This window comes from Trachemys scripta, chromosome 24 (genome assembly GCF_013100865.1).
Source record: "Trachemys scripta elegans isolate TJP31775 chromosome 24, CAS_Tse_1.0, whole genome shotgun sequence".
Classification (NCBI taxonomy): domain Eukaryota; kingdom Metazoa; phylum Chordata; order Testudines; family Emydidae; genus Trachemys; species Trachemys scripta.
The window spans coordinates 8,165,711-8,178,602 of record NC_048321.1 but is presented as its reverse complement, the minus strand read 5'-3'; positions in this window follow the sequence as shown (position 1 = coordinate 8,178,602).

The window sequence follows — 12,892 nt, the reverse complement described above, 5'->3', positions numbered from 1 at the left end:
GGTGTCACTAATGAATTTTGTCCTTGTCACCTCCCTGGGGGGAGCAGCATGATTAAACCAATTTCACAGATGGGTCTTGGAGGCCCAGAGTGCGAGGTGCCTTGCCACGGACCCTCTGGCAGCCAGTAGCCGAACTTGTGGTCCCCCTGTTCCAGTCGCAGTCCCTCCTCCCATGTCGAATCTCAAACAGTGGAAGACTCTTGCAAACGTGCTCCAGGTCCCATCAGTGGAATCTTGCCCAGCTGGCTGCAGGAGCACCAAGAGCAGGGACAGCTGCATCAACCTACCGAGAGACGGGCCCACATCGTCCAGCACCCGCCAGACAAAAAGGGTTGGGGACAACTGCCTTAGGCCTTACCCTTACAGCACCACCTGGGCATTCAGGAGACCCGCTTTCCAGTCCTGCTACTGAGCTGCGGGTGACCTTGGGCAAGTCCGTTTCCCCTTCTACCTGTTGTCTATATAGGTGGTAAGTTTCTGGGGACTGGGCCCGTCTCTCGGTAGGTTGATGCAGCTGTCCCTGCTCTTGGTGCTCCTGCAGCCAGCTGGGCAAGATTCCACTGATGGGACCTGGAGCACGTTTGCAAGAGTCTTCCACTGTTTGAGATTCGACATGGGAGGAGGGACTGCGACTGGAACAGGGGGACCACAAGTTCGGCTACTGGCTGCCAGAGGGTCCGTGGCAAGGCACCTCGCACTCTGGGCCTCCAAGACCCATCTGTGAAATTGGTTTAATCATGCTGCTCCCCCCAGGGAGGTGACAAGGACAAAATTCATTAGTGACACCAAGCGACTGAGGGCCGGTCTGCACTTAAACGCGAGGTCGGCCCAGCTACGCTGCACGGGGGTGTGAAAAATCCACCCCCGAGCACCGTCGCTTTGCTGACCTATATTTTACACAGATGCAGGTGGGTGGGTGGCAGAATGCGTCCATCAACCTCACTACTGTCACACGAGGAGGTGGCATTCCCACAACGATGGGGAAACCCCTTCCGCTGCTGTAATCTGCATCTACACGACAGGGTTATAGCGTAGGGCCGTAGCTATTGCGGGTAGAGCCCCTGTAGCGTAGACCTGGCCAGAGATACTACAACGATGAAGGCCAGGTAGAGACAGATTTTTAGGCCCACGAAGGACCATTAGATCATCTAGTCTGGCCTCATGCATAGCATGGGCCAGAGAATCCCTCTGTTATCTCTATATTGAACCCAATGTCTTGTATTAGGCTCAAGCATCTTCCAGAGAGGGAGCCAGTCTGGATCCGAAGCCATCAAGAGCTTGAGAATCCCCCATCTGCCCTTGACAGTTTGTTCCACTGGTTAATTGCCCTCACTGGTCAAAATGAGTGACTGGGTTCTCATTTGAATTTGTCTGGCTTTAACTTCCACCCAGTGGTGCTTGTTCTGCTTTTCTCTGCTAGATTCAAGAGCCTTTTCGTTCCTGGTATATTCTAACCCTACTGGAACAGTGCAGAGAAGGGCAACTAGGATGACCAAGGGATGGAAAACCTACGTTATGAGAGGAGACTCAAAAGACGTGGCTTGTTTAGCCTGACCAAAAGAAGACTGAGGGGAGATGGGATTGCACTCTATAAATACATCAGAGGGATAAATACCAGGGAGGGAGGGGAATTATTTAATATAACATAATATGGATATAAACCAGCCATCAACAAGTTTAGGCTTGAACTTAGATGAAGGTTTCTAACCATCAGAGGAGCGAGGTTCTGGAACAGCCTCCCAAGGGGAGCAGTGCGGAAAAAACACAACTAGACTAAGACTGAGTTTGATAAGTTTATGGAGGGGATGGTATGAGGAGACTGCCTACAACGATACATAGCTGATCTGTGACTGCTAGCAGCAACTATCTCCAATGGCTGGTGATGGGACAGTAGATGGGGAGGGCTCTGAGTTACTACAGAGAATTCTTTGCCAGGTGTGTGGCTGGTGGGTCTTGCCCACATGCTCAGGGTCTAACTGATCGCCAGATTTGGAGTCAGGAAGGAATTTTCCCCAAAGTCAGATTGGCAGAAACCCTGTTTTTGTTTGTTTGTTTTTTGCCTTCCACTGCAGCAGGGGGCACGGGTCACTTGCAAGTTTTAAGTAGCATAAATGATGATTCTCTAGAACTTGAAGTCTTTAAACGATGATTTGAGGACTTCAGTGACTCAGCCAGAGGCCTATAACAGGAGTAGGTGGGTAAGGTTCTGTGGCCTGCAACGCGCAGGAGGTCAGATTAAATGATCACAATGGTCCCCTTAAAATCTATGAGTTTTATACTCTAATCAAGTCATCTCTTGATGATATACAGCTGTGATACTCAGGCCTCAATGGTTCAGGAGCCAAATTAGTGACCAACGGTAGCCACAGGAGCATGAATTCATTGTTTCATTTACTATCATACTATCCATTCATATTGAAACAGTATGAGAACTATTTAGAGAGAGAGAGAGAGAGAGAGAGTGAGTGTGTGTATATATATATTATATATGTAAAATTCTCACTGCAAAATGACTGACTATGTATTATTGTATCAACTTCAACTGGTTAACACAGTCAATTAAACCACACCCTGTTTTAATATCATGTGCAGTAGAGTCGCATTAAAGAGCCACTCCCGGCTATTGAGCGTGGGTCGGAGTATCTCACTGATCCCCACAGTCAGGGTGAGAAGAGCCCCCGTTGGAACACACGTTGTAAATATTACTACCCGAAGCACAAGGATCGTTAACAGCCCCACTATCCCAACGCCCCCCCACACACACACACAGCACGGCTCTAATCGATGGCAAGGCACATTCTATGCAAACATGGGAACCGCTTGTACCATTGAAACTGTGGGTCCATGTCGTACGTAGGATGAGTGCTGGCAACTTCAGCCGTTCAACATGTATTAGCTTCCTCGACCTCCCCAAAGCAACATTGGAGTCTTCCGCTAACAACCCAGGGAGATCCACCCGCAGGAGTCACGCCCGGCAAATTTCCTTAGCCTGGCTTCATTTTATTGGCTGATCGGACATCTCACACGCCCAGAAACAAGCACTGGGGACATGGAAGGAGGCCCAGAGGAGATGGGCAAACAAGAGGGTTCAGAGCACACAGGACCCTGGAATTTTCGTTTGCGGCAGTTCTGCTCAGGGGAAAGAAATGGGAGCTGGGGGGCTAAGAGATGCTACCTGCACTCTGGAAGTTAAAGACCTAAGGGAATTTATTACCGTAGTGCCTAGAGGTTCCAATTGAGACTGGTGCTAGGAGCTGTACAGACAACATGATCGACAGTTCCTGCAATGAAGAACTTACAGTTTAAACAGACAAGGGAAAAGGTGAGAGGGGAAACTGAGGCACGGAGCTAGGAAGTAACTTGCCCACGGTCACCAGCAGGCCGGTGGCAGAGCGGGGACTAGAACCCCCATCCCCTGAGCTAGGTCTCTTAAACTAAGCCGCCCTCATCTCAAAGCAGCTGGCAGTCAGCCATTTCGTTTTTGGAATCCAGCAGAAGTTTCTTTTCCCGTTAAGCGAAGGCAGCTCAGGCGTTCTCCAGGCAGTTATGAAAACTAAAGCCTGGTCTACACTTAAAAACTTAGCTCAATGTCCTAAAAATTCACCCCCCTCCGGGCCACGGCTCGGCCAACACCACCCAGTGCAAATACAGCTAGGCTAATGGGAGAACGCTTCCAGCAACCAAGCTGCTGGCACCTGGGGGTGGGGAGTATCTAAAGGAACAAAAAAAAAAAAAAAAAAAATCTGTCGTTGCAGGATGTGTCTACACTATGGTGGGGGGGGTATAGGGCCATAGCCGCACCCTAGTGTAGACAAGCCCTACGCCGCTGCGTGCATAGCTATAAAGAGATTACTTCAAGAGGTGAGTGGAACGCGGGCCCCGATCCCTCTCCGCCTCAGCTTCAGAAACGGCTTCCTTTTCCGCATCAAAAAGGTGCGTGTCAGCCCAGGAAGCCGCCTCGGAGAGAGATTGGCCGGGGACATCCCAAGCCTGGCTTCAATGAAAGGGGTCATTATGCAAGACACCATCTGTTGGAAATTGCAGGAAGCTTCAGTACAGCCAGTTCTCAGGCACGGCTCCCACCCAGCGCTCACAGCAAAGCCGGCTGCCAATAGCCAAGGTGGAAAAAGGCGGACTGCAGGCGAAGTCGTCTCAGCTGATGGGGAACAGCTCCCGGGGGGGTGTGTGTGTGTGTGTGTGGGGGAGACTCCGTCCCCTCCAACTGCTGGAAGGCGTTGGGGAATCACAGCCGCCTCTCGCTCCTAATGAAGATAGAATAAAAGGAGGAATCCATTCAGCTGGAAACGGAGAGGGTTAGAAAGGTTCTGTGGCGCGCCCCGTGGAGCTGAATGTTAAAAGCAGGGCCTGTTATGGACAGCGGATAAAAGGAGCCGGGGCTTTCAAAGGAGAACGGTTTGGACGGCTGTTTTCGACGCAACCCACTGTGCGATGAAGAGAACTCGAAAGGGATTAACCATGTGAAGACTAAAATACTTCGCAACACACTCGTCCCACAGCCTGGGAACGTAACCCCCCAGACCCCAGTCCCGTCCACGGGTCTACCCATTTCCGTCCCTGAGTCAGGACTAGAACCCAGGACCCAGCCCGCTCGAACCATTAGTCCACGCACTCCCCTCCCTGATTCAATAGAACCCCAGCTTCCTGACGCCCTGTGCCCTGCTCTAACCACTACACCATACTCTCCTCCTCCAGCCAGAAAGAGAACCCAGGAGTCCTGACAGCCTGTATGCTGCTCTAACCACTAGCCCGCACTCCCAGGAAAGCATTCCCAGTTTGCCAAAAAAAAAAAAGGGGGGCTTGAGGCACATGCAAGTTGCAGCCCTCAGACACTAGGCCGCCGGAGCACAGAGGGAATGGTAGGAATGAAGCAGGCATTTCTCTGCACCTCCTGCTTGCTGGAGGGACCGTCTAGACTGCACTGTACCAGCATCTGACAGCAGATCAGGCATCAGTCACCTCAAATGAGCCTTTGAGACCATCACCGGATTGCAATCGCAGATCACAACCGTGAAGGCCCGGCGCTGAAATGCAGCAAGGCCTGGGGAGTCGAGGTGAAACTACAACGGCTAGCAGAGAGGCTGACCCCTTCAGCTGCAGCTCTCAGGAGGATGAAGGCAAACGGGTTGCTCCGGCCATACTCCCCTTCACCAGCTGCCTGCAGGCACATGGAGCGAGAGCCAAATTCTGGTTTAGTCAAGGACCCTTCCCTCGGGATCTCTGATTGCTAGGTTTGGAGCTCCTGGTTCTTCTCTCTCCCAGTCCTGCAAAAGGGACCATAGGCTGCTGGTACCTGTCAACCTGCCGGGGCAGGAAGGCTATTTGGTTCTATGTCCGTGATGGAGGAAATCTCTCCCTTTCCACTCCAGGAACATCGGGGCTCTTTCCTTTCCAAAACACCTTTAAAAGCTTTTTTTCCCCCCCTGCACAAAGCCTTTGGGAAATCCCATTGACTTGACAGGATTAATGCCACTGAATTGTTTTAACCTTGCAAGTGGCATCATCGACACACGTTCTACTGCAGGATGCTGGCAGATCATGAGGGGCATCGGTCCGAACCAGGAATTGACGTACTGACAGAGAGGAAGGGTGACAAGACACTGGACTAGCTCTCAAAAAATCTGGTTCAGTGTGGGCTCTGCCACACGTTCTTCCCACGACCTTGGTCACATCACATCAAAGCCTCAATTACCCATCTATAATATGGGTATAACCGCTCCGTTCTCTGCCCCCCTTCGGCTTGTCTGTTTAAATTGGGAACTCTTCAGTGCAGGGACTGCCTCGCACTAGGGGGTTGTCTTCACTACAGAGCTGAGGTTACTCCTAACCCCACTCCTGTCCACACACCAAACCCTCTCACCCAACTTTGATTGTGCTTTCAACCCAGGCCAACTGGCACAGGTGAGTCCCCCAATGTCTTCCCAGTCCCCTCCCCTCCAATGGGCCCAGGAAGACAGAAATTCTCCCACAATTCACTGGGAGAGACTCAGCTAAGAACCAAGGGTTGTGTCCCAGAAGCCCTAGCGACACACACGGGGAAAGCGCAGTGCTAGTGAGGACGGGGTAACTCAGCCAGGGCGGTGCAGCGCGGCTACTCACACACAGGCTAGCTTTTAGCCTGTGAAAATGTACCCTGAACGTCTGGACAACAGCCAACACTATGGGGAGGGCCAGGTGCTGCCGGAATAGCATTAGAACTAGTGTTTTAATTACTCTAGTTTATTCTGTTCCCTTCTCCTTTTAAGTCAATCCATCACGTGCAGGTTTTAAAAAGTTAAGATTCTTTCACTTAACCCTCTCCCCCACACAGCTGTTAGTTCCAACTGTGAAATCTGCCTTATTAACTTGTTTTGGGTCCTGCCTATGGGATTCCCTGTTCAAAATGCAAGCTTTACTTCCAAAATGCCACCTAATGCTCTAATGTATTTGGACACAAGCCTCCGCCGGCTCTGGCCAGTCAGTGCAGCTTTTCACCGCTACGGGTTTTCAACAAGAATCGGAAGACTACCCCCTCTGGGATTGGCCAGTGAACGTGCTGTGAAAGTTCACCCGAAGACCCTGCTCAACTTCATCATTCAAACTTCGTGATCGGTAAAAATTCCACAGCTAAGAGTCAAGCGAGCATGAACTCAGCCCTGAATTGGAACTCAAGTTTGATGGACTGGCTGTAGATTTAGGTCTAGGCTAACAGATACCATAAGGGATGCAGAGTTAAAGAGAGATTTTCCCCTGTAAAAATCAGAAGTGTGTGTGTGGGGGTAGAAAGCAGGGGGAATTGCTGGAGATGTATGTTCCTTCACACAGGGAGGCGCATTTAGGATCATTAACTCAACAAAATGGTTTTTTCCTGTAATCAAAGATGAGTAACGGAGTTTAGAGCCGAAGCAGCCACAACAGCTTTGCAGAAACTGGCCGCATTGGACCACAGATTGGTAACACAAGTGTCTTTATTCACCCATCGCTAGTGTGTCTGCCAGCACAGGACTGAGGCCGATTGAAGCAGAAAGGCCCGGTAGACAGCTTTTGACCCAGGATAACTACGTGGGTTAGGTGGTGATTAATTTTACCGATACAGTTATAACGGTACAACTTCAAGCGCGGATGCAATATAAGCGCCTTATAGCCTGATAACTTATTTCCTTTCCCATATGGAAATAAGCTACACTGGTATAAACCCCTTTATCCTGATCTAACAGCATTCAAATGAAGGCATCCGCACTGCTTTAACTGTACCAGTGTAGTTCACTGGGATGCTGTGTGTGTTTAGACAAGACCTTACTGCAGGTAGATTGCGAACAGGGCACCCCCCAGCAAGGCAGCTGTAGGTTTAGGTGGGAGGTGGGATGGTTTAGTGCACAGAGTAGCGGTCTGAGAGCCAGCTCCCTTGAGGCCCAGATGCTGCTCTGGTCACTAGTCCATACCACCTCTCCCCTGAGATTTGCAGAGGGACATTTTGTAAGTGCACTAACACGTCTGATGCTAAGTTACTGCAACTTTTTATTCATAGATTCATAGATTCATAGATTATAGATTCATAGATTATAGGACTGGAAGGGACCTCGAGAGGTCATCGAGTCCAGTCCCCTGCCCGCATGGCAGGACCAAATACTGTCTAGACCATCCCTGATAGACATTTATCTAACCTACTCTTAAATATCTCCAGAGACGGAGATTCCACAACCTCCCTAGGCAATTTGTTCCAGTGTTTAACCACCCTGACAGTTAGGAACTTTTTCCTAATGTCCAACCTAGACCTCCCTTGCTGCAGTTTAAACCCATTGTTCCTGGTTCTATCCTTAGAGGCTAAGGTGAACAAGTTCTCTCCCTCCTCCTCATGACACCCTTTTAGATACCTGAAAACTGCTATCATGTCCCCTCTCAGTCTTCTCTTTTCCAAACTAAACAAACCCAGTTCTTTCAGCCTTCCTTCATAGGTCATGTTCTCAAGACCTTTAATCATTCTTGTTGCTCTTCTTTGGACCCTTTCCAATTTCTCGACATCTTTTTTAAAATGCGGTGCCCAGAACTGGACACAATACTCCAGCTGAGGCCTAACCAGAGCAGAGTAGAGCGGAAGAATGACTTCTCGTGTCTTGCTCACAACACACCTGTTAATGCATCCCAGAATCATGTTTGCTTTTTTTGCAACAGCATCACACTGTTGACTCATATTTAGCTTGTGGTCCACTATAACCCCTAGATCCCTTTCTGCCGTACTCCTTCCTAGACAGTCTTTTCCCATTCTGTATGTGTGAAATTGATTTTTCCTTCCTAAGTGGAGCACTTTGCATTTGTCTTTATTAAACTTCATCCTGTTTAACACAGACCATTTCTCCAATTTGTCCAGATCATTTTGAATTATGACCCTGTCCTCCAAAGTAGTTGCAATCCCTCCCAGTTTGGTATCATCCGCAAACTTAATAAGCGTACTTTCTATGCCAATATCTAAGTCGTTGATGAAGATATTGAACAGAGCCGGTCCCAAAACAGACCCCTGCGGAACCCCACTCGTTACGCCTTTCCAGCAGGATTGGGAACCATTAATAACAACTCTCTGAGTACGGTTATCCAGCCAGTTATGCACCCACCTTATAGTAGCCCCATCTAATTTGTATTTGCCTAGTTTATCGATAAGAATATCATGCGAGACCGTATCAAATGCCTTACTAAAGTCTAGGTATACCACATCCACCGCTTCACCCTTATCCACAAGGCTCGTTATCCTATCAAAGAAAGCTATCAGATTAGTTTGACATGATTTGTTCTTCACAAATCCATGCTGGCTGTTCCCTATCACCTTACCACCTTCCAAGTGTTTGCAGATGATTTCCTTAATTACTTGCTCCATTATCTTCCCTGGCACAGAAGTTAAACTAACTGGTCTGTAGTTACCTGGGTTGTTTTTATTTCCCTTTTTATAGATGGGCACTATATTTGCCCTTTTCCAGTCCTCTGGAATCTCTCCCGTCTCCCATGACTTTCCAAAGATAATAGCTAGAGGCTCAGATACCTCCTCTATTAGCTCCTTGAGTATTCTAGGATGCATTTCATCAGGCCCGGGTGACTTGCAGGCATCTAACTTTTCTAAGTGATTTTTAACTTGTTCTTTTTTTATTTTATCCGCTAAACCTACCCCCTTCCCATTAGCATTCACTATGTTAGGCATTCCTTCAGACTTCTCGGTGAAGACCGAAACAAAGAAGTCATTAAGCATCTCTGCCATTTCCAAGTTTCCTGTTACTGTTTCTCCCTCTTCACTAAGCAGTGGACCTACCCTGTCTTTGGTCTTCCTCTTGCTTCTAATGTATTGATAAAAAGTCTTCTTGTTTCCTTTTATTCCCGTAGCTAGTTTGAGCTCATTTTGTGCCTTTGCCTTTCTAATCTTGCCCCTGCATTCCTGTGTTGTTTGCCTATATTCATCCTTTGTAATCTGTCCTAGTTTCCATTTTTTATATGACTCCTTTTTATTTTTTAGATCGTGCAAGATCTCGTGGTTAAGCCAAGGTGGTCTTTTGCCACATTTTCTATCTTTCCTAACCAGCGGAATAGCTTGCTTTTGGGCCCTTAATAGTGTCCCTTTGAAAAACTGCCAACTCTCCTCAGTTGTTTTTCCCCTCAGTCTTGATTCCCATGGGACTTTACCCATCAGCTCTCTGAGCTTCCCAAAATCCGCCTTCCTGAAATCCATTGTCTCTATTTTGCTGTTCTCCCTTCTACCCTTCCTTAGAATTGCAAACTCTATGATTTCATGATCACTTTCACCCAGGCTGCCTTCTACTTTTCAGCCAGTCAAGCCAGGCCCACAGCCCCGGTGATCCATCAGAACTTACAAACTCACTGCGTGTATCACAGCGTGAGGAAGCCGGTCCACGGCATTTAAAGCGCAGGCGTCAATCTCAACTGGAGTCGCCCAATGGCAGCCAAGTCAGACAGAGAAGGGAAATTTTATCGGGTCGTCTCTGGCTTTGGTAGAGGAGCCGTGGCAAGACAGCACTAAGACAGAATGCAAGCAAGGACAATGCAGGAAAAGCTGCTGGTGGGTGGAAGGTTTAAGACAGTTGCTCCCTTATCCTAGCTTGCTTTTGGGGTGAAGGTTTTCCACCAGTATCGACGGCACATATTCCTTTTATTTAGGCTTGTGCTCGCAGATGCTCGGTATGCGTTTCGACTCTCTTTCAAGCATTCAAGCGGCAGGAGATCATTAAAACAAGGGCAGGGGACTGAAGCAAAGACCCATTAAAAATAAAAAAAGAGGAAAATCGACAGTCCAATGACTTACGCCAACAACGAACTCTCCAGTCAATTCCAGCCATTCCATTTTTTGTTAAGGGAGAACTTGGAAGCTGTCTGAACTTAGCTCAGAATCTGGCACCTCGTGAAAGAGGAATTTCCTCCAGGGTTATAAAACAAAAGCATTCTTTTCGAGCGTACGAGCTGGAGAAACCCAGCCCTCGCTCTTGCAATGGTTCAATGCCACGAGTGCAATATTGAGACCGTGGGGGCTTATTCTGCACGTCATGCTGGACTCTAATGGAAGGTCCAATACCACTGCGAATTGGGCTGTAATATTTTGGTCTCTGCCAAGTGACTGGGCTCAGTGCCAGGGGAACAGAGCACGGGTTAGCGGCAGGAGGTTAGATGACTCGGTGGCCAGTTCCGGCCTTAAATTCTATAACTCTCTGACCAAATCAGAGAGCGCACAGAGGTACAGGGTACCCAAGGACATGTACCATAAGGCCTGTTTCTGCTCTTATTAAAGAGAGTGGTAAGACTTCCATTGGCTTCAACAGGAGCCTGGAATTGCCAGACTGCCGTGGTTCTCAGTCAGGGGGGACAACCCTGGGGGTACGCAGAGGTCTGCCAGGGGACACGCAACTCTTCTAGATCTTTGCCTGGTTTTACCACAGGTTACATAAAAAGGACCAGCAAAGTCGATACAAACTAAAATTTCATACAGACTTGTTTATGCCGCTCTATAGGAGAGACCCTGAAACGTAAGCACAGTATTTATATGCCAATCGATTTATTTTATCATGCTGTGGTAAAAATGAGAACGTCAGCACTTTTGCAGTACTAGTGCGCTGTGACGCTTGTGTATTTTTAGATTGGATTTTGTAAGCAGGTCATTTTTAAGGGAGGTGAAACTTGGGGTACGCAAGACAGTTCAGACTCCTGAAAGGGGGACAGGAGTCGGGAAAGGTTGAGAGCCACTGACACACTGCAGCAGTCTATTATGGTAGCACCTACAGACCTCAACTGAGATCAGGGCCCCATTGTGCCAGGCGCTGCCTAGACCCACAGATTCTGCCCCCAAAGAACTTAACTAGACAAGCTAACTAAAGAGTGGATTACAGATAAAGGATGGAAGGAGACAAAGGCAGAGAAGGGGGATTACTCATCCAAGGTCACTCAGCCAGAGAACCAGGAATAGAACCCGTGTTCTGCTTCTCAAATCCAGTGCCCTAACCACTAGACCCGCACTACCTCATCCAGTCCAGTGTCTGAGTGGCCAACACCAGCTGCTTCAGAGGAAAGTGTAAAACACCTACAGAAGGCAATTATAGGATAACCTACCCCCAAGGAAAGCTTCTTCCTAGCCCCCAATAGTTAGCCACTGACATATGCCCTGACACATAAGGGTTTATTATCCCTTCCAAATATACCCCTACCAGTATATTTACCCTTGTCAATCTGGATATTCTAGTTAGCTATATACATGTCCAGTCCTGTTTTAAATCTGGTGAAGCTCTTGGCTTCGCCGATATCTTGTGGCGAAGAGTTCCACAGTTCCAATGAATTGCACACTGAGTTGAAAACTGGAATGTTACAGTTTGGACTATTGTATCTTAAATTCAGATGCTGAAGTTCAAAAGGATTTCACAGTAAATGCTAAACCCAGATCAGCACAGTGCAAAGTGTAATGAAAAAACAAGACCGTATTTATACATGAGCACACAGCAGATGCTGAATCTCTTTTACAGGGTCTGAATTTCTACAGCTATAATGGTATTATTGGGCGGAGGTGGTGTTTTTTTAGGCTTACTCAGTTCACAGCTATGGAAAGAAACCATGCTGCGTTCCATAATATTAATATCATCCAGTCCTCAGAAAAAGGGATCAATTCAGAAGATTATTTTTGCACCTGAGGGTGCGGGGACAGGAAGTGAAGTGATGCTAAAAAAAAATGGTTTGTGCTGGAAAAAGAAAATGAGGTGACAGTTTGCGATCCTCTCAGCTGTGCTCAAACGTCTGCCTGCGGCCACTAGAAACTGAAATCCAGCATCTCAACAGGGGAGAATTCACACACACAAGATGCGCAAGTATGTTTCAACCTCTCCACTTTCAGGCTTGGAAAACGATGGTCACGCACAGTCACACTATCCTTTACCTCACCGCCCAGAGAGAGTCGGTAGCGTGGTTTGAGGAGGGTGCACACCAGTGCTTGACAACTGTTTCAGTTTGACACACAGCACAGGCTGGGACTTTTGCCCATCAAGTCAAGCTAGATGGAGGGTACCAATGGGAAGCAAGGATGACGAGCAATAATCCAGATCCTCTATTTGGGGGACTTCCCGCTTTTGGAGGCTAAGTAGAATCCAGAGAAAGAAGAGGCCACAGAGCTGAGGATGTTTAAGTTACGTTCCAGCTAAGTCTGACCATATCTATTATGCCGTCATTAATATTCACTATAAGCAGCGCAGGGGAGGGTGGCTAGAGATGCGTGCATGGAACAGTCAAAGAGATGTTGGGCTGGGTGGGAAAAAAAAACTTTGTGGGCCTCTAGAAGTTTAGTCAGGAACATATAATAGCAAGGAGTCCTTGATCCAACCAGAGCAGTGTGATGGTCAGGTAACCAGGACTCTCTCTGGCCATC